This window comes from Falco cherrug, chromosome 15 (assembly GCF_023634085.1).
Source record: "Falco cherrug isolate bFalChe1 chromosome 15, bFalChe1.pri, whole genome shotgun sequence".
NCBI lineage: Eukaryota > Metazoa > Chordata > Aves > Falconiformes > Falconidae > Falco > Falco cherrug.
Window position 1 is genome coordinate 9,677,121 of NC_073711.1, and position 21,709 is coordinate 9,698,829.

Below are 21,709 nucleotides of genomic sequence, written 5' to 3' on the forward strand. Positions count from 1 at the left end.
CCAGGTTATTATAAAAAATAAAAGCATAGACCAAAATCCTACAGTGTTATAACTGTTGTACCTCCACTTACTTCAGTGGGGCAAAGCTAATTTACGCCAGCTGAAGAACTGGATACATTTTAAAATTTCTAATGAAAATTCACTTCTGTTTTCAACATTGGGATCATTGAATGCTGCGTCATTGTGTGGGCTGTATGTGGAACAAAAGGGTTTTCTTTAATACATGCTGAAAATGGAAACTATCATTAGCGATGATGTTCTGGCTGTGAGGCATTTTTTCAGTGACAACTTTTACAGAGAAGTGAAAAGATCTGGACTAACATTGAATACAGGGCTTTTTTTAAGCACAAGTGCCATAGAGAAATCCAATGACTGTTACTCAGCATTCTGCTCGTACCTCAAAGGAACACATATCAAAGAGAAATACTCACCTCATGTTTTCTTATTATAGTATTTATCCTGAAAAAGCACTTAGGGACTTAAGCACACCTGTATGTGTGTGTGTGTGTATATATATATATATATATATATATATATATATAAAATTTACAAATATATGTATCCAGATCACTTCACCCAAGGCTCAACTAAAGTAATCTGTGAAACTGAACAAAATCAGTTTAAGGTTCCGAGTAAAATTTCACGAGGGTTTTAGAAACTGAGGAATACTACAGCTAATTTAAATTGCAGCTTGGCAAAGGTAATTATCCTTGAGGAGACACTTCCTCTAAAAGCAGATTTTTCTTAAAAATAATTTTGTTCTATGATAGTCCCTAAAATATACATACCTACAAATATAAAAAAGACTGTTCAGTAAGAAATTCATGTGCTCTGTTCTGATTCTTAATTTATACTGCAAGTGGATAAAAGAGGGTGTGTTGTGAATTAAACTCAGAACAAAAATAACATAAACGTCAAAGGGCTATTGTCAATTTAAGGAACAGACTACTGTCTGAAAAACTTCTAGTGAATTTTATTAATCTTATATTTTACCTACTTCTTCTATTTGTTTTACATCTTAGTGAATCTGAGTACACTCAATATCCCATTTGTACAGATCTTTCATGTCACCAAGTGAAGGACAAAATGTTAATAAAAATGAGATTAAAACCACAAAAAGATCAGTGGATTTAAGAGCAGCTAAAACCAACTTACTGTTAATCTCTTATTAAACCAAACTTCAACTAACTTAGGGTCTACTTAGGTAAGCACAGATTTTTTGGAAAGGTATGTAATAATGCAAAAATATTCAAACAACCTATTCCAACACACATCTCTAAAAATAAGTTCTGTGGTAAAGACAACATTTGTTTGTTGTGACAGTTCTTTTCTCTGTTCCTATTTAGGTGTTTGTTACAGGGGTGCAGCTAAATGATAGCTAATGAATAAGAATACACATTATTTCCAGCAGCACCCATGTGATCAGTCCACCTATAGCTGAAATGGGATGTCTTCCCAGCCTTTCACAGAAAATATCAACTCGGGTATATTCAGGTCACATTTTGATCTGAGTCTGTTTGTATCTTCTCTTCATTAACCAGGTACAAAAAGCTACTGTCTTATTCTAACAAATATGATTTTTAACTATAGGCCATTGTACTGGTTAAGTTTGAATCTAAATACAGGTTTCTTCAGCAAATCTTCTATGTCTATCAGCAGGAATAAAATGCATTCATGTTTCACATGTAACTTTCCACTCACACTTTCAATTTAATAAAAATAGAATCCCTAAGTGTTTGAATGTACAGTTCCCACTTTGTTTCTAAATTTGGGACATTACTTTAAATTATTGTAGGAAGCTTCTCTCACTAAACGAGAGTACAAGGAAAAAGGACAATATCTAAGTGTAGAGTCGTGATTGTGGAGGAGTTTTCTTTCACTCGGTGTTCTGCAAAAAGCTGTTTTGTGGCATTGCAGAATGCCATGATTTGTTGCATGTTACTGCAAGGTGAAAGAAAACCTCATCATCTGATCACCACTGTATCTTTACAAGCCCTGAAGATAAAGTATGGAAAATCTATAACTGCAATGTTATGTCTGTTGCTGCTGCACTCTTTATTAATCAATCAATGCCTCTCAACAAAGCTCTTTCAGCCTCCTTCTATAGCAGTTAGACCTATAATCAGCTCTACAAAAACAGTTCAGAGATGCATCCTTTGTGCTTCTGTGTAATTTACATATACTAAAAAAATCACTCAGCGTGCTATTCATAACATGTTACGTAGTATAGTGTGCACCATATTAGTGTGCTATTATCACAGCCATTATTTAAATAGGCTAAAACGATTTTTTACATTCTAGAGTAAATTTCACTATTAAGACCAAATGGATTAGATCATTGTTTCCCTATTTCCTTTGTAAGTAAAACACAATTGTTAAATAACTTACTGACCTTCCTGTGCATGTATGGTAGGACTGTTGTTCTGTAACATAATTGACTGTTTTACAATTTGTAAACATTTGTACCTGATACACAGACACCTTCTGGCTAATTTTTGATAAAGAAAGAACTTTCTGTATTTTCCGAAATAGAACAACAGTCATCAATGGAGCAAAAAGCATTTCCTGCTGCATCGATACAGGCTTCAGCTGCTGCCATTATCATGCCATTTCAGACACTGTGCTATCCCATGGCACATATTGATTTACTCGCCTTTCCTTCACCATAGTTCTCAAGGGGCCTGTCTCACCTGCATTTAGCCCAGTCGTTTTCACCCCCTGCTGTTTTAATAAAAATTCAGATTTTGAAGACTTAGCACTGTAGCTAGTGACTGTACATACGATTTTACTTTGCTCTTTTGTAGGTGAATAGTCTAGAGGGGAAGGGGCAAAAAGCCTTCATTTCACCAGCTTGTCCACCTTTTGCATCTAGTGCAGCCCCTGTACAGGAGGGTCAGCAGATCTGCAGTTATCAGAACTCTGGGTCAGCTGCACAAAGGCTCTCAAAGAAAGTCATCTGTTAAGTACTCAACCAAAGATTTATTTAGAAAGCCTTCCGTGGGAGGCCAGTGAGGTGGATACAAAGGATAAGAGCACTGGTGAGGAGGTCAAGTCCCAGGTGCTCTACTTGCTTTCAGGGCAGGAGCGAGGCTCACAAGTGAGCTGGGTTGTACAGTGCTCTGGAAAAGGCATAGGTAGAAGCTTGGGTGCAGATATGTTTTCTGACTCATAGAGATGTCAGGAACTAATGAAGTCTTACTGTTAGTTAATACATCTCACACTTTTGTAAGTCTTTCTGAAGTTGTTAGCATGGTAAGAGATTATTTCTTCCCATAAGCAACTCAAACTTCTGCCTATTAGAGAAGATGCTAATATTTCAACTACTAAAAGAAGATGTTAACGCATTACAAGAGATGTATATTTTACACAAACAAAACTATAATATGAAAATATGCTATGGTCACAACATGCATTATGATATCTACAGGTAACTGTTGGTTAAGTATTTTGATAACACAAGTAATACACAAGATTTGCCTAAAATTTAGATCCCTCTCTGCATAAATCTGGTTCCTGCCAATCTCTACTTTCAACTCCTTAGAACAAGCCTTGATGAAATAAAAAGCAAAGAGCTGAAACAGTACAAAAGTGATTGCAAGAGTAGAGAGTTTCTCCCTCTGTATTTTCATGTCACACCTATCATGATAGTGTCTGAGAATATGAATTTCGCTGGTCAGGGGATGATACTGAGGGATTTTCTTTCTATTTGAAAAATTAATCGTGGAACATACTCTTATTTAGAATGTGGGTTCTTAGGAACCATCATTGGCTACAAATGGAATAATGCACTTTCATTTTGATTTTTATTTACCATGATGGTAATGTCATTAACTAGATTAGGATCCATGTATTCTATTAACTGATAGTAAAAGTACTTAGTCACTTATTAGCAGACACAAAGCCAACAAAAAAATTCCCCCCCTAATTCCAGTTTCCAAATGCTATCTATCATCATTTTGATCTTCAGTGATACCTACCATTTGAAGGCATATTCCATGGAACATTCCATATAAGAATGGTCAGAAATTGAGAAAGTGGGCAAACAGGGACATTCTCTCTAAATCACTGCTAAACTTCCCTTCACTACTGTAAACTCTTAATCTCAGTTCTGATCTGAACAGATCAGAATTTTGTGGAAGTCTGAATCCAACTTTGTATTTTGCAGTTGAGGTCCAAGTTTACTGATGCAAATACAGTATCTGAGTTTTGATTCATCTATATATTTGTGTTATCTTCACAATACATCTTGGGCTGTACAAAGGGAAGTGTGGCATTAAGACTCTCCCTGAGGGTGAGCTATATTGGATGTAACATGCTCTATATATTTGCATTCAGTAGCATGGCATCAAACACACAACTGTATTAACAAATCTCATTGGACAAGTCTGGAAACCACAACAGATGCTGGCAATCACAGAGATAGTGTTGAAGTGCAGCCTCACATGTTATCCTCACCCTCTGTACTGTTATGTTGAATTCAGACAGGGGACTGACCTTTAACGAGCTGCTTTGGATATTAACAGTCAAAAGATCTTTCCTGTTTGTCTGCTATCAAATAAATCGGTCTTAATGCTTCTACAATGCTTTAACAAAGACATCTTATTACTTTGGGACCTTTGTTAATTCAGAGCTAATAAGTTGCTAGCAGCTTAAACTACTCACTTTTGAAAAACATAATAAACTGTTCAAGTATATGAAAGTTTGCTATATGTCCATGGCTCTTTTGTCTCCTGCCAGGCACATGCAGAACTTCCTCTGCTTAGGAGAAGATTCTCAAATACTGGCAAGATCAGTTCTCTATACATGCAAAATGTCTCCCCCCAAAATAAGATAGAATTAAATGAAGATCCCCTCTGTTCTGTGACCAACAAAACAGATACAGTCTTTACTGCAGAAAATAAACAGAATGTGCTGCAGGCCTCTGAAGTCTGTGCTGGATATGATCACTCAGAAGTTAGCTGGGAATTTTACATTAAAATTTTTCTCTATAATCTTCTGCAAAGTATCAGTACATTTGCTCAGTCAATACAAGAATCGGGTCGGCTTGACAACATACCTGAATATGGCACCACAAATGTGCCTCTTCACTGCTTTTATTTACTTAGCAATTTGAAATTGTGGTATATTTCTACAGTTGTTTATATGACATCTAAAGCTGGAGAGAGACCTGACTGGCTTGTTAGCTTCAACTAACAACTAACTAACCTGGCTAGCACCCTCTTTTTGGCTTGATGTTTTTAAGAGCAGCTAACATCCATCCTTTCTTCTTTTTCCAGCCTCCTCTAATGCCCTGTTTCTTCTTAAGCTCCCCGCCACCCCACTCCCCCCGCCCCCCCAACCCTCACCTTTTCTCTTTCTTTCAGGAGCAAATGCTAACAGAATTTATATTCAGCAGCTTGTCACATGACAGACATCTATTTTTCACTTGTCAGACTGGCCAAAATTGAAGCGAAAGCATGTTAATATGACAATCAACTAATGCAGATTCTCTGGGTCAAATATTCAACAAAAGATGGATGCAAAAAATATGCTTGGAAGTTATTTAATTAAAAATATTGAGGCTTAGATAACAAGTGACAAAATTTTTGTATATCCATTAAAGATTTTTTTACAAAAATAGAACAAGGCACAAGATGGGCACAACTACAAGCACATTGGAAAAATCAATAGCCATATAACAACATATCCCTTTTTAAACAAATCTATCTGTAAGAAGAAAACTGAAAGTGGCTAATCCTTTATCCTCCAATAAAGAGCTAAAAATTTACACATGCTGCCAGCTTGAATAGGACCTAGCATGTTTAATATATCCTGGGTTATATTTTTTCCTAGATAAATCAATAACAGGCAGCCATTCCCCAAGGTGAAAATATACATTAAGAGGGAAAGACACCAGGCCAAACAACCCTTCTTTTATTTAAGAAGTAGTAGTTGTAGTGGTTTTCCCTTGCTTGCAATAAATATAGCTGGATTTTAACTCCAATGAAACATCAGTATGCAGTGTAATAGTGTTAAAGGAACCAAATGACACTCTTCCCTGTTTGATAACACAATACTCACTTTTCTGTTATTGATTCTTCCACATAAGTGGCCTTTATAGAACCTAACATGCTGTTTAGATTATGCTCCACAATGCTTGAGACGGAGAGAACCCAGTAAGCAAAAGGTTCCCAGCTGCATCAACAATCATACACTGCTTACTGCCTGATATGATATAAGAATGAAACAGCTGTATTAGCCTTGGCAGAGAATTATTTCAGACACAACTGCACTTGATTTATGTAGGGGATACAGGAACATAAAGCTAGACTTGAATTTCTAGAAGCTGAGATGGTCAGACTCACTTTATCTACTGCTGCAGCTACATGAAACCAAGGTAATGGATGGTGAAACAGCAGCAGCCTGGGACCAGGTGCTTTTACCCAGAATTGTACAGTATAGGAACTTCATTTAAGAGAAGGTGGTGTGGTTTTTTTCTCTTCTACCAAAGGCATGGAGTACAGTAAGGCCTTTTCTCAGTGACGGAGAGATCAGAAGGGTTTTTCATATTTTAAGACACACAAATCACAAACATAATGACTTCAGTTTTAGTTAGACTGAACCAGATTTGGGTGCATGAGTTCTGACAACCTATAGCCCTTTAAGGACCCTGTCCTCTCCATATTCTGCTACACCAGTTCCTTGTAACTCCTCTCCAGCCATTCTGCTTTCTGTCCCCTCAGCTGTACAATCATCTGTAAATGACACAGCATTCTAATTTCAGAAATGGGCAATAAAACCACGAAGCCAAACTTTCCAGCGTGTCTAGCCATCCCTTCAAGTTTTATGAATGCTAGTTTTCAGAGCTGACAGTTCTCTTTGATATTACAAATGTCTTCAGGAGCACAGGGAAACAAGCGATTAAATTCAGGCAACTTTCCTTACATAACAAGGCATTTAAGAACACTCTTCTAATGACGTAGTGGTATCTACTCTCTTGTAGATACTGAAGTTAAAATCACATAAAGCAGTTTACAGGTTGTAATTTTTGTGACCTCTGTAAAGACTGTAAAATCAACAGAGCCAAGGATCTTTTAAAGTTTTAAACAAACTATAAAGAGAAGTGTTTCAAAGCTGAAAGATTCTAGCAATGCAAAGGGATTCCACTTCCACTGCATGCTGCCTGCATGCGCAAAACATTTTTACATGTCTGAAAACAAAACTGAGCTGTAATAGTCAACATTTTGGGGGCAGAGGAGAAGAATTTTTAAAAGGCATTTTTATCCCTGTATTTGGAGGACTAAGATAAATTCCAGGAATGAATTAACCATAAAAACCCACCACAGAATGGGTGAAGCATTTGGAAGCATTAGCTGCTCCCAGAGAGAGTAGACTAAACTCAGTGGATCATTAAATCTGTCCCATAAGACAACTTTGTTCCTTTACACAAAGCACATTTAAGCACATTTTTATGCGGGATTCAGGATTTGGTTCTGGTATTTTAAAAGTGGTAAACTGTGTGTAACATCTTAAATGCCATCCTGAGAGTCAGGAGTCCTGAGTTCTGTTCCCACACTGGACTCCTGGATGTCATGTCATCTTGGGCAGGTCACTCAATCTTGCATCTTTCAGTTTACCAGCCTGCAATATGGGTATGATGATATTTATCTGTGTGGCTAAGATATTTTAAGACTGAACATTTGCAGCATGGTTTGAGAGTCTCAGATGAAAAGTGTTACATAAATCCAAAGGATTTAATGTTTAGGAAGATGAAACCTGTAGAACTGTTTTCAGTTATTTTAAACTATTGACCAGAACAGTTTTTAAAAACCATTCTGTCAAATTTGAGCATACATTTAGGAAAAAAAAAAAGCTTTTTGGGTAAAGTTTCTAATTCCTTTTTTATTATCTGCTTTTATCAAGTTTTCTTCATTTTTAAGAATGGAAGAGCAATTGAAATGAAATTGTAAGCCAAAAGAAGTCATAGTATATCGTAGATGTGTACAAACCCCACCAGTTTACAAGCTGCAAAAGCTTCTATTCAAAAAGGAAGGCAACCTGCCACACACTGCAAAAGCAATCCATTTTGATAAAATGCATGCCTTTGTGAATCATAAGCAGACTTTCTACAAAACTGTCTCTCTTTTTCTCCTGATTCCCTGCAGACGTGTGCAATTTTCACTGCCTGTCAGTTTATCAAAAAGACCAGAGCATCAAATTTCAGCTCTGGATTGTCAGGTCTGATCCCTATTTCCTTTCAAATTCCAAAATACTGACACATTGATTGGAGTTCATAGTGTCAGACAACAGCACTTAAGAGACATTTTTGCTAAAATATAGCTTCTGATCTATCTTTTATGTGCTTTTTTTTCCTTTTTCAGCCTCAAGAGTATTGATCTGGGACTCATTTATATATGATTTTCACAAAGTAGAAGGCAATTCGCTCAAACAAAACAGTTCTTTTGTATAACCTTTTAAAAGGGGGCCCATCAAAGGGGATTGATCTAGATTATCTAGTTTGCCAAGGCATCCCCCTAGCACTTCCATGAATTGCCTGTATCTTTAAGTTCCCAAACGCTAGCAAGAAAGATCTTTAAAAGTGCTCACACTACACAGGGTTCTCAGTATATTGCAAAGTTTTGGCCTGTTAGCATCATGTAAAACTTGTGACTCCATAGCAACATTTTTATACACACAGACACACACTCTGATAATACTATTATCTGTAAAATATCCTTAGTAAATACCTCATCACAGCAGATCTCTATCAGATATTACCTGAGAATAATGTCATCAATATAGTGTTTTGATTCTGACATAGACTCCTCACCCAAACAGGCATCCTGTCTCCTCAACAATTGCTCTTTTCCACTGGAGATTGTGAGACTGTGCTGGAAACTGCACATGCATGTATTTCAGAGGTAGTAGCAGTGTTTGGGGGTACTGTAGTAGTCCCACTAATTGTGTAACAATGGATTCTGAAGCACTCTAATCCATGTGTATATTGTAATTTAATGCAAATGATCAATTTGATTCTCCGTCAAGAATGGAAGTCAGAGAATACTGCAATGTTTCTTCAGTTACACTCCAAATAAGCTCACTTCTTTTCCAAAAGTGTAAGGTGGTGGGTTTTTTTACCTCCTCCCCAGTATATTTAGCAATGTATGTAAGCTGTATGTATTTAGCTGTGATGTAGAGTGGAAGATTTGTTGCTACCTTGCCCTTCAGGGAAAAAAACCTTTTTCTTTTAATCTTTTGTATTTAAAGCAACCACTCCTCAAGGGTAACTTTTCTATATATAACACACTAGTTGTGTGTTTTTTAAAAGTGTGTGTGTACATGTACATATGCACATATGCAAACATTTTGATAAAAGAATCACCTATTTCTTGGATGGCCACTGAGGGAGCAGAAACCAAAGTGTCTGTTCTACCATACTCTCATCTAGACCTTTTGCTTTCAGAGGCAAAAATTATTAAGGCTACTTTACAACTGTAGTCACACATGGGGGAAAGATGGACAGGATAAACACTGCCTGTACTAATTGGATGAAAACCTTCAGAAGCTTCTCAATAAAATTTGAAAGGACAGAGGAGTAAGAGTAAATGGGAAATTTTACAGTGTTTAAATTGGGATCAGAGGTCAATGAATAAGCAATCCTTAGAACTTCCAAAGAAGAAATAATAGCTAAAATAATACAAAATACATCACCTAAACTCCTGATGTTAAAGCAAAACCTGATCTATCTAAACCTCTGTACAAGCTACCATCTCTTTTCAAGAAAGCTGTATGAAAGTTACATGAATTTTATCACGTTCAGTCTTAAACCTTCTTATATCTGAGTAGTAGTAGTATGAGAAGCTTCTGTACTATCCTTATAGTTTATTCTCTATTTGTATTAACTTCAGAGAGCTTCGAAACATATATGTTATTTTTTAAAGGATACTAGGAAGACATGGGGGGTGTGTGTAGAAAACAACAATACAACAATACGTATGTTTGTTCTAACTGGTAAAATTCTAAATTTCCAAAACAGAAATGCCTTTGTCAAGCACCTGAACAAAGAATGGAGAGAGGTATTGGTATTCTATATGCAATTCAAACACATCATGCAGCTAAGGGATAAGATATACAATTAACTGAAGAGAAGTTTAAGAAGTAGTTGTGCTGGCAACATCTAGAGTTTGTGGGACTCAGGACTGCGCATGTGGTGCACCACAGTTTGAAGCACAAATTTCCTCCTGCAGGAATTGACCTACTTTTGCAGAAAGAGTTGAAGCTGCCATTGGTTCATCTTACTGAATATAATGTCTGATGTTAGGCTTCCATTGACATGGGTTATATCCAGAACAGTCATGCAAATAACAATGAAACTACAAAAAGTTAATATTTAACTACAAGCATATAAGAAACCTTTCTTTCTAATATACTGCATTTGTATATTGTGCATACATTATAAACACACACATATACAGCTACAGCCACATGTACTGGCTAAAACAAAAGAGCTGTTTTTCATTTTTAGGCATGAGCGAAGGTGTAAAAGCTATCATGGACAGAATAAATCCCTTTTGCTTTTTGCTATGCTTTTTGTTTTAAAGGACCTAAAATCTTTTGCTTCTATTTGAATATGGAATAGAAGGATAAACATATGAGTGACAATGAAGGATATGTATCACAAAGTTCTAGCTTTATTATGGAACCTTACTTTTAAGCAAATAAATCAGCACTTTCCCAAAAAGGTGAGAATATATTTGGTAAATGAGAGATCAGTTATGAAGTTTTCAACTTCATTACTTTTGATCCATTAGCACCTGAATCCCAAGCCATTATCAAGGTAGAAGTCTTGTTTCTGAATCTTTGACAATTTAGTGAATTAATACCAAAAGAAAACAAAGGCACAGAGAAGTTGAGTGACTTGCTAAGAGTCATAAAGTAGCTCAACAGCAGAGGCAATAGAAGAGCCCTTGTTGACTTCCAGCCCATTTCCATTCCCACTGTGCCTTTTACACAGCAACAAAAATTTTCTCTGTGTGTTACTCTGCCAGGTAAAAATATAACATAGTAAATGGTAAAAATAGAGCGCAGAGCTCTTTTTACTGGAATTAAATGGCATTTATATTTCATTTGTGAGAGGATTACATCATTGTCCAGAGAAGTTGTGGATGCCCCATCCCTGGAAGTGTTCAAGACCAGGCTGGATGGGGCTTCGAGCAACCTGGGCTAGTGGAGGGTGCCTCTGCTCGTGGCTGGGGGCTTGGAAACAAATGATCTTTAAGGCTCCTTTCAACCCAAACAATTCCATGATTCAATGATTTATCTTTCATAGAACAAACCAGAATTTGTAGCTATCCATAGTACAAAAATCCCCCCCATATTTAAAAGAAAATAATTCTGATGATCCAAAACATTTTCAATGGCTTCAAAGAAGAAATGGAGCTGAAGGCTACCCTTCAGAATTTCTTAATTCTTGATGTCAGTTCTTCTAAGAATCAGAACCTCATTACTGCTAAGTTTTGAGACAGCAGGTATGTGGAAGCTATGAAAACTCCCAGACTATGAATGCCCCAAAATGCAGAAAAATCTTGTTAGTGTAGATGCACATACCTGAGTTGGGATGCAAGATCTTTATGAAGTCATGAACCAGCTGGGTGTGAGCTTGTCAAGAAGTCAGATACTTTTACTTTTAGAAAGATGGATCAACATATGACTCAAATATTGACTTAATTATTGTGCAGAAACAAAAAGCATGTCCTGAACTCCCCTGGAATCACCATGGTGAGACTGTGCTCTTCTTTTCTTCATCAGTTGTCATGAACTGCTGTTTATTTTCAGGCCTCCTATGTCATCTATAAAGCACTTACACAGCAAAGTGTTGGACTTGGTATCAGCTGGCAGACCCATTTTTTTTTTTTTTTTCATGTCTTTCCTCCAGTGCAGAGAAGACATATTTCAGATTTGTTTCCAGTCAGGTCATTGGTAAGGTTGCCACAGCTTCAATCAGATGATGATTCTGCCTATACAACTCTAAGAAGAGCTGGACCAAATACACCTGTAACACAGGGTTCTATTCTATTAGAAAAGAAAGACTTCCTAGCAGAAGAGCAGGCAGTAATGGTATGTCAGTTGTTCGTCTAAACCAATCATCATTTGGCAGTAATGCCTTACTGAAAAGGGCTAGTGAGCTGGGGAAGTGGGCACAATGCCATTCAAACAGATGGGCAGGGGTCTTAGGCAGCCAAGAGACCGTGTATGTGTGTCAAGTGAGGGTACTTAGGGCAGGATTCCCAGCTGGGAATATCCACATGGCTATCCAGTCTAAGCTTGCACTTTGACAAAGAAATGCACCATTGCTAATCCAGCTCAGGGCTGGATTAAGTGGGAAGGAAAAAGAACAGCTTCCATCACCACTTTGACTCAGGACGGCCAGGTGGCTGGAACAGAGAAAGGCCTGTTTCTGCATTTTGTTTTGTCTTTTTGCTGCAATGCCTGCATGGAAAACTATGTTCTGACTGGATACAATAGGAAATACAGGAGCCAGTGTCTTCCATAGAGATACAGCTTTACTTATTCTTTTTAATATACGTACACATAAGTAATATTACTCTTACCAACACCTATACTTAACTAAGTAACAATCTGAAGTGTCTGTAAATGTCTCTCTTTTTCTGCCATAACTGCAGTTACGCAACACTGGGAATAACTGCTATGCAAAACATGCCACTTACAACATTAGGTTTTCTAAGTCCCTGTCTGGAATTCATATGAGGTATTGCAAGGCAGAGGTGCAGGACAAAATCTCCACTGATGTCAAAACCTGAATTACATTAGAAATGAACATTTGGTGTCCAACTCTACCCTATTTTAAGCTCTAAGTAAATCACAAGACAATCAATAGGACCACAGAGGGGTAAGTGAGGGCTGAGTGTGTACCATTAGTAACTAAAGTAGAGACGTGATTAACTACATTTAATTTGGTGTTAGTGCATGTCTTAGCCCACTGAAAAGTATACTATAAACAAATAGATATTTATCATATAAAATCCATAATCAGGACTAGTTATACTAAGATGATAACATTTAGTACTTCTAGGGCATTCAGAACCATGGATTTTAAATAATTTCCATTACACTTCTAAGAGGCAAGAGGTAATTATCACCATCTGCATATGAAGAACTGACACCACAAGGAGCTTTAAGGACTTGCTTACTTTGGACAAAACAAGTGGCAGTGGTTATGGAATTACAAGAGAATTTCTGGTTCCTAATTTTGTGGCTAAACCACTAGATCTTAACTAACTTTTTACAGCTAGAAGAAATAATTTTATGATTGCTAGGATTGTAGCTAATGTAATTTTTGCTATTAAAAAAAAAAAAAAAGCAGTCATCCTGGAAATTTAAAAAGTACAGGATTTGATTCACAATGGTGTTTGCAGGGTTTAGAACAAGGGGGTTTGGGTAAGAGGATGGATGCTGAAGAGGGACAGGGAACAGAACAGAAAAAGTGACTGCACATCATTTGCAGACCTTTGCAGTCTTTTGTGTTTATGGCACACATACAGCATTGTGACTAAGGTTGTTGTGGATGGGTTTGATCTTGAATGCAAGTATCTAAAATAGCTTTAATATTGATTATATTCATGTGACAATGCTATATTTTCTATTATTCTGTTTTATAAGGGGTTAGAATAAATTTATGTTAATGTTCTCACCCGTATGTAAATCATTACATTTGTGTGAAAAGTTCCCCAGGATTTCTCTGAGCTTTAGTTGCATGCTCTTAAAAAAGCAGTATACATTTCAATAACAAATCTTATTCCACTCTGTCATCTAATGACTAAAAATCATCCTAAATTTGACATTCTGACCTTTCACTTACATCTCCTTCAGACAGAAAAAAATATAGAGAAGGAAACTCGATGTTACTTAATGAAAAAGGTGTGGTATAGGAATCCTCAGTCCTATTAAAAGTGAAACTCAACAATCAGCCTGTATTTCAGCTGCAATCTTTTTTGTGAACAATACTGTTAGTCCAGTAAAGCTAAAGCTAGACTTCTATACCTTTGCTCTTGTATTTCAATAGCCTGCCTCGCATCATGATGGTTAGTTACCATTTTCAATTATATGCCAAAGAAATATTTTATATTTGTAGCACATCTGATTTTTTTTCATCAGTGCCAGTCATTCTGCAGAGCCAGTCTTCAGAAAAAATAGTATGCCAGGAGAAGTAACAGAATGCCAGCACTAAACACAAAGACAAGCCCATCCTCTTTAGATGTGGATTGATGAACTAGGGAATACAGAATACCTTTGGATTTGCCTGTCTATAACTGGTTCTGTGTAGAGAACACAACAACACAAGCTTCATGAAGCTCCCCAAAATGAGAAAAGCATGTTGTGCTGTATCTCATTTCTATGTAAAATTAATGAAAATAAAGCAATGCACTTCCCATGCATAATGAATAACCATGCCAAACTGTATCAACTTTTTCAGACTTTTCCTCTAGAGGGCTTTTAAATGAGGTCAGCAGCAAACATATCTTTACATTTGATCTGAGAGTGAGCATCGCAGAGTAACAGAGCTTGTCCATGCAAAGCACAGTAACAAGCTCTTCTTGATTTTGATTATGAAAAATAGAACACTAAATATTACCCTTATATTTGTACCAGATATGGATTTCACAGATTCAGTTATAGAGAGAGGCAGGAATGTGAGTAGAGATACAGTCCCCATTAACAATGCTGAAAAGATCAATGCTAACTAAGCACAAGAATGACAACCCTGTATATCAGATTCAGTAGGACCAACAGCATGTGCCTCCTGAGGAAGAATATTATTCCATAGGAGAGTTTCAAAGAATCAGGTAAAATGCTCACATTTTACCTTAGAAACTGATAATTAACATCCCATTTAACAGAAAGCAGCACCAGCATGGCCACAATAAGAAAAAAGGAGCTAACATTTTAGGGCTCTATTAAGTGAAACTACCTGAACAATTCATGTTCTGTTTTCCTGGTTGGAAGCAGACCAGGTAAGCGCAGCCAAACTGAATATTGTGTATTTTTTCCGGGTCCATGCAAAGACACTATTTCTTGGCTATGACAGATCACACTCTGGAAGTACATTAATATACAGCAAATGCATTGCATAACTCAGAGCTCATTCCTTCTTGCTTAAAACAAATCAGCTACTGTTTCTGTTACTTTTATAAATGTTCTTTTATTACAGAAAAGAAAATAAATCCATTAAAGAAATTATTGGTAGCATTCTGGAGATCTCCATTAGCCCTGGCATCTCCTGTTTGACTTCTCACTGACTCTCTTAATTCCTCTTTATGCCCAGTGGCCTCATATTGGTATGTCCCAGGGAAGCAATACACGTAGGAGTATCAGGGATCCTTCCCAGGCAGTCCTAGAATCTCTTTTCCTCTTATTGCCTTGAACTTAAAACAAACACAGACTCGCCTGGCTGATTCACAACCTCCATTTAGGACACATTGTGGTATCTTTTCTACGGAGAGGCTACAATGTAATGGACACATACCTAAACTAGCTACCCAGTCTACTAGCTGCAGGTTTGCTGTGCATATGTAAGTTTAGAACATACTGCAATTCATGTCCCCGAAGCAAGATAAAATTGGAGCAGGCAAGCCTTGAGTCACGAGGCCTAGCAGCTCCCTCTCCTGGAAGGATGTTCTCTTTGGTCAAGAAATAAAATCTTACGCTGCCGCTTGGGAGAGGACAATTTTTATCTTGGGAGTCTTATAGAAGATGTTGTTGTAGACGTTTTATTAACAGAACTAACCTAATTAAGAATCAGCGTTCTACACCACTGAGGCTAGAATCAAAAGATAACCTCCTTATTTACAATTTTCCTTATTAAGGGTCTATTTTTTCTTTGGTTTTGGTTTTGGTGGGTTTTGGGTGGGTTTTTTTTTTACTAATTGTACTACTCCTATTTCAATTATCATGAAATAAATTTTCATTAAGACTTAAAATATCCAATTTCAATTGAAACCATACTGTGCTGGGCCCTGTAAAACATATTCTAAGTCCTTTGTCCTGGAGATTTTGTCATCTGTATATATTTTTTAATTATTTTTTTTAAAATGTAGAACATAATCACTGACAGAGTGTCTTATGGGAAGTCTCACAGAAAAAGTCAAGAACCAAATCCAAATCTTCAAAGTGCTACTGTACTATTTTGAAGACAAGACTATTACTTTCATAAATAGACTTAAACTTCTTTCTTTCTTTAATTTAAAATGTTTCCCTTTTAAAAATCTTCTCTGCTTTCTAACACTGTAGTTGGGATGCTTTTAGATTTAACTGGCAATTAATCATGGTTTTTCATCAATCGGTACATTTTGCAAAGTTAAAGTCTTACACTTACTCTCAAATAAGTTCATTATTTCTTTTGGTCTTCCAAGAAAAGCCAGTGTTGGAATGTTTCTTAGCAGCACCCTTTTACATGACTCATAGGACAAATCAAACTAGGAATCAGGCCCCCCAAACTTTGAAGTCATCTTGATTTCAGACACGAATATTACTATTTGCCCCTCAACATAAGTACCCATAATTCATAAATCACATCACAGTTACCTTTTACTAAAGATTAATCTCCACTTAAAATGTTAAAAAAATAGAAAGGCACCATTCCTGCCCTGTAATGCCAAATCCTGGAATGAGAGCCTCACGGATCTTGTCAAACTTTTTTTTAAAAAAAATTTCTTTTTTATTTTCATTTGCATGCATAATTTAAGACTTACTGGGGAAAAAGTGTTTACTATATTTGAAACTCAGGCACTTATTAAAATTATGAGAAAACCCCAATAAATACAAACGTAAAAGAAAGCTTCTTCCTTTATTCCAGCTCTTGTCACATTGCATCTATTCAGCATTCAGCCAGACTATTCACAGCCACAATGGTGGAAACACAAAAATTTTTATGTTGCTATTCAAAGTAATCATTCAAAATGGGTGTTTCAACTTCCACTTTATCATTGAACTGAAAATTTGGAATGTACTAAAGTTGTTTGTTGAAATAGAACTTGTTAAACAGTTATTTGTATAGTAAATTTTAATGTATTCAAGCCTGTCATTAAAAGCAAACAGAATCCACAGAGCAATTGCTGCTTAGGAATGTGAACTGCAGTGCCGTAATATCCATCGCCCCCCTCCACCTCCCCAGTCCTGATATTCTTATCTGTATGTCAGCATTTCTCCCCAGGAGTTAATAGAGTTGATTTTGTCATTTTCTTTATACATGCTAATTAAGACAAAAGTTAGTAAGTAGTGATACTTCAGCAATCCATCTGTATAAATAGTTGCACTAAACAATCAGAAGGGGATTTGGAATGAAAAAGACATTCTAAAATTCCTAGAGAAGAAGCTGCCACTACTCAAATTGTTCAGTCACAGCAGTCTGGATGGAATTTAGGGAATTTGGGTTAAGCCCCCAAAGTGAGCAGAACCTACTGGGAAGGTGGAATGGCTAGGCTAAGTGATCACTAATTTGGGCTCTCTAAGGTAATTTACATTATAGTAATTAAAGTTTAGATTCCCTTGCTGTTCTATTTACGAACTCTATTAACCTATGACCTTTCTCTGAAGTTTACACCCAACTGTTTTCAATTTTTTTTCCTGAGTAAAAAGGAAAGCAGTTCCTGTGGAAGTTATTTCTCAAATAATTAATTGTATTTGGAGCCTGAGAGGTAGATACATACTTCAGGACAATCTGGCTGTAGTGTTGTGCTATGTAATTATACTAGAGATCTGTCTTTGTGATCCTTCAGCTGAGCCATTGCTAATATCCTTGGGTTTGTTTGTATTGATTTTGCTTTAAGTGCAGCCTGCCATAAGTTTTTCATTTAGTTGAATATAAAATGATGAGCAAAATCCTGCTGCAAATTATAGTGATGCAAACAAAGAGCATGCTTTGGCCCTACATTTATATTTGGCTTTTATTAACTCAATTTTAATGACATTTTTATAAGCAAGTGCAATAACTTTTATACTATGCGCAGGCACGTGATAAAGGCAAGCAGGAAAAAAATGTCTGGAGCTCTCTGTTGTAGTTGAAACAATGCAGTATCTGCTTATTTGAACATATATGAACACATATCCTCACATATCCTAGTCAGTGAGTCACAAACAAGTTCATTCTGATCCACAGCTGATGGACTCTGGAATAAACATCATTGTTTCTTTACTATGCCTTAATATTTGTATCGCACACTGTTACAGTATTTTACGATTCACAGTGCTGCTTTTGGAGGACAGATCTTTAAAGCTGAGACCAATCATTCATATCCAGGATGATCATCATGTCTAATACAATGGCTTAAGAGCATAAAGTAGCAAAAGCAGTATACATAATAGAGTGGGGGTGGGGGTGCGGGGGACGGGGGGACGGACACATTCTTCCCAAAGAAAGAGAAGTGAGTTAATCTGAGAGCTTTCTGAAAATGGGCAACATGGATGCTAATTTCTGGAGAAAGGGGCAGGTGCTAGGCTACATAAAGAGCACAGTGCTTTTCACAACAGGAGGAAACATTGCACAGAGAGAATTAATGAGTATGTTGAGCACCAGAGAATAAAATAGCATCATAAACCTCAGTAAACAACAAAGCTCCAGAGTTGGTCTTAATTTGTAATAGACTAGGCCTCAGGAGTCTATTGCCCTTCTGTGGGACTAGCCCTTGAGAGACAGCTGCTTTGCATCAAGCATTGATACAGCTACATCTATAGATTCATACATTTTTATATATATATATATATATAATTACTATGAAGAGCAGAGAGATATGTGCGTATTCATTGCCTTTCTGCTGTGACTTGTATGACAAAATATCTTACACTTGGCTCCAGAATTCTATTCATTTAGATACCTCATGGATTTTATTCAGAAGTAACTTATTACAAGATCTTTATACAAAATAAAGATGCAATAAAAATGGATTTCCCAGTACCACAAGCTAACTATCCTTCAAGTTTATATTTTCCCTGAGAACATGCTTTTTTTGAATCACATCACTGAAAATAAACAGGATGTTCATTTGTATCATTGATACAAAGACATAACCATCTGCCATCAAGACACCTACCACCTACATGAGACCGGTGCTTTTCTAACTAATCTTGCATATGATATGTTCATAACGCTTTTAATGTCACATGGAAAAGACATCAGCAGGTAAGCCACCAGAATCTGAGGTGAAAAGTAGCATGCACCTATTCCTTTAATAAATTAGAGATTTTGTCTCCTCCAAATGTCAAGTGAATTTGGAGCTAGGGCATTAGATATGTTAATCAGATTGTTAATTTGTCGTGCTGTTAGTCCGGTCCTACCAGTAGTATTTTAAAGGATGTAACGTAATTCATAAGCAGAGATACATTTTCAACCAAAAACCTGAGTTAACTGAATTCCACCAAAATTAGCATCCTTAGTCAATCTGAATCCAGTTTCTGATCCACAGTTGCTCTCCAATATGTAAATAAATGTAATGATGACTAGACTGTCTTATTTAAATGCTGATTAAGTAGTAACAGTCCCAATATTTTCCCAGGATGTAGATGCCATTGCTTGTGATCAGTTTAAGATTATGACAAGTGAAAGAGCAAACATTTGTTTAGTTAAAGTTATTAACTAATATTAAATTAATATTAAATAAATTGTGATTAAAGCACATCTATTTGGACTACTGTGGATACATCATACCCATGGCAGAGTCACATCTCTCCCTATTGTCTCTCCTTTCTCTCTCACCTAGAGCAGTAATTCATACAATACCTATACATGTATAGTACGTATATATTGTATAAATGTATAGCATATAGTACACATGCATTATCAAGATAAAATAGCTAAACTACCAAAGTTTTTCTTAAAAACATTTCTATTAAAATGTGTCTCCTATTCGCCAGCTGTTATGTCACTTTCCTTTTATTAAAAACATGAAAATCCTTGAACACTTGGGGCTGTAGTTTACAAGTAGCCATACTTCCAGCAAAACCAGCATAAACCATGTCCCAGTGACAGTATGGGCTGAGGCTACTGATACATTCACTCTGTAGATTCTGTTGTATTCTAAACTGATTCCAGCATTTGAATCCATTCCTCAAGATGTTTCAGAAATGTGTACAAATCATATCAGTCCCCTTGGTCAGCAGGAAACCTATCTTTTTTCTCTGCATGATTTCAGATTGTGCATACTGTGTGGTATCATTATTAGATATCAAGAACAAGTGTGATTTTCTTCCTTGGTGTGAAAAGAACATACAATCACTTAGTCTCCAAACCTATAATATAGGCTAGAGCAGGAACCTTTCTGTTAGGGTGGCTTCAAATCTATAATTTTCATTCATTCCCTGCTGGCATTGTTATTTCTTATCTCCTCTCTGCTCCCTCAGTAACATATGAGATGTTATTAAGGAAAATGAATAAATAAACAAATAAATGGATGAATGGAGCATTCCTCACTTTAAAAACATATTAACTAAAACCCAAAACCAAACCCCCTAGCACCCGGTATTTCAGGAACCACTTGCTAGTGTATATCCAGTACAACGCGATTTTTCAGCATACTCAGAATGAGAAGTATTTCTAGTAAACTATGCTGTCCCTCTCACCAATGTTTCATAGGTGACCATTCTGTCATAAAGACTATAGATAACATAGCAAATTCACTATTTTATCTGTTTCTTCAGTTGTAGACTTGTTACATGCAAGAAAAATAATTACATAAAATGCCAGACTAAATTCATCTCTACATTTAGCATCACATTTTTTAGAAGAGCTACAGCTTAATTTGGAATACTTTAAGGACAAAACTTGTCTTAAATACCATGTATGAAAACTTTTCCTCCCTCATTTATCTGCTTTCCTGAGATAGTAGTTCACATATTTTTATGTCCAAAATGAAAACTTTTAACTGTGTCAACAAATGTGGTTGTTGATATCAAACAATTAACAAATCAATGAGCAGCTACTAATAGCATGCACGTTAAAATCTGATCTACTACCTGAATCTAAAGCACACTATTAACCGCATTGGTTCTAGGATGTTTCCCACCTCCATAGTTTTCACCCAGACCTGCAGAGTACTGTTTGGCATCTGACCCTATCCACTTCAGAAGGATCTAGACAGTGAAGGATAATGAAACAACATAACTATAAAATGTCTCATTTTGCATTCAAATCAAAGTCTGAGAGATGAACTAGCCAATCTCTTTCTATAGTTTTACTTACCAGTCTGCCCTTGAAAGTGTCTCAGAATCACTTAGTGTGGCAAGATCTTGAAATCTGAAGACCAAACGCCCCATTTCTCTATAGCTAATTAGTCCACACATCCTGCAGTGGAAAAATATAATTGACTCTGTGTGTAAAACTATCTGGGGGGAGCCAGTGTATTTGCATGCTAATACAAGGAACTGTTTGTGAAGATAGACCCCTCCATTATAAATGGGATATCAAAAAAGTGCCAATTATGAAGAAGGGGTGTACCGCATTATAAACCAACTGCCTTGTGCAACTAATTAATTGCTCTACACGCTGTACAATCCAAAAATACAATTGACCCTGTCCGTAAAGCTATTTTTGGGAACAAGAAATCATTAGCATGCCAAAACCAAGTGCCAGTTGCAAAGTGGGGAGTATGACCACTATGACCATCTGCCTTCTAGATGAGTGATCTACACTTTCTGAAGAAAAAAAAAAAAAAAAGAAAAG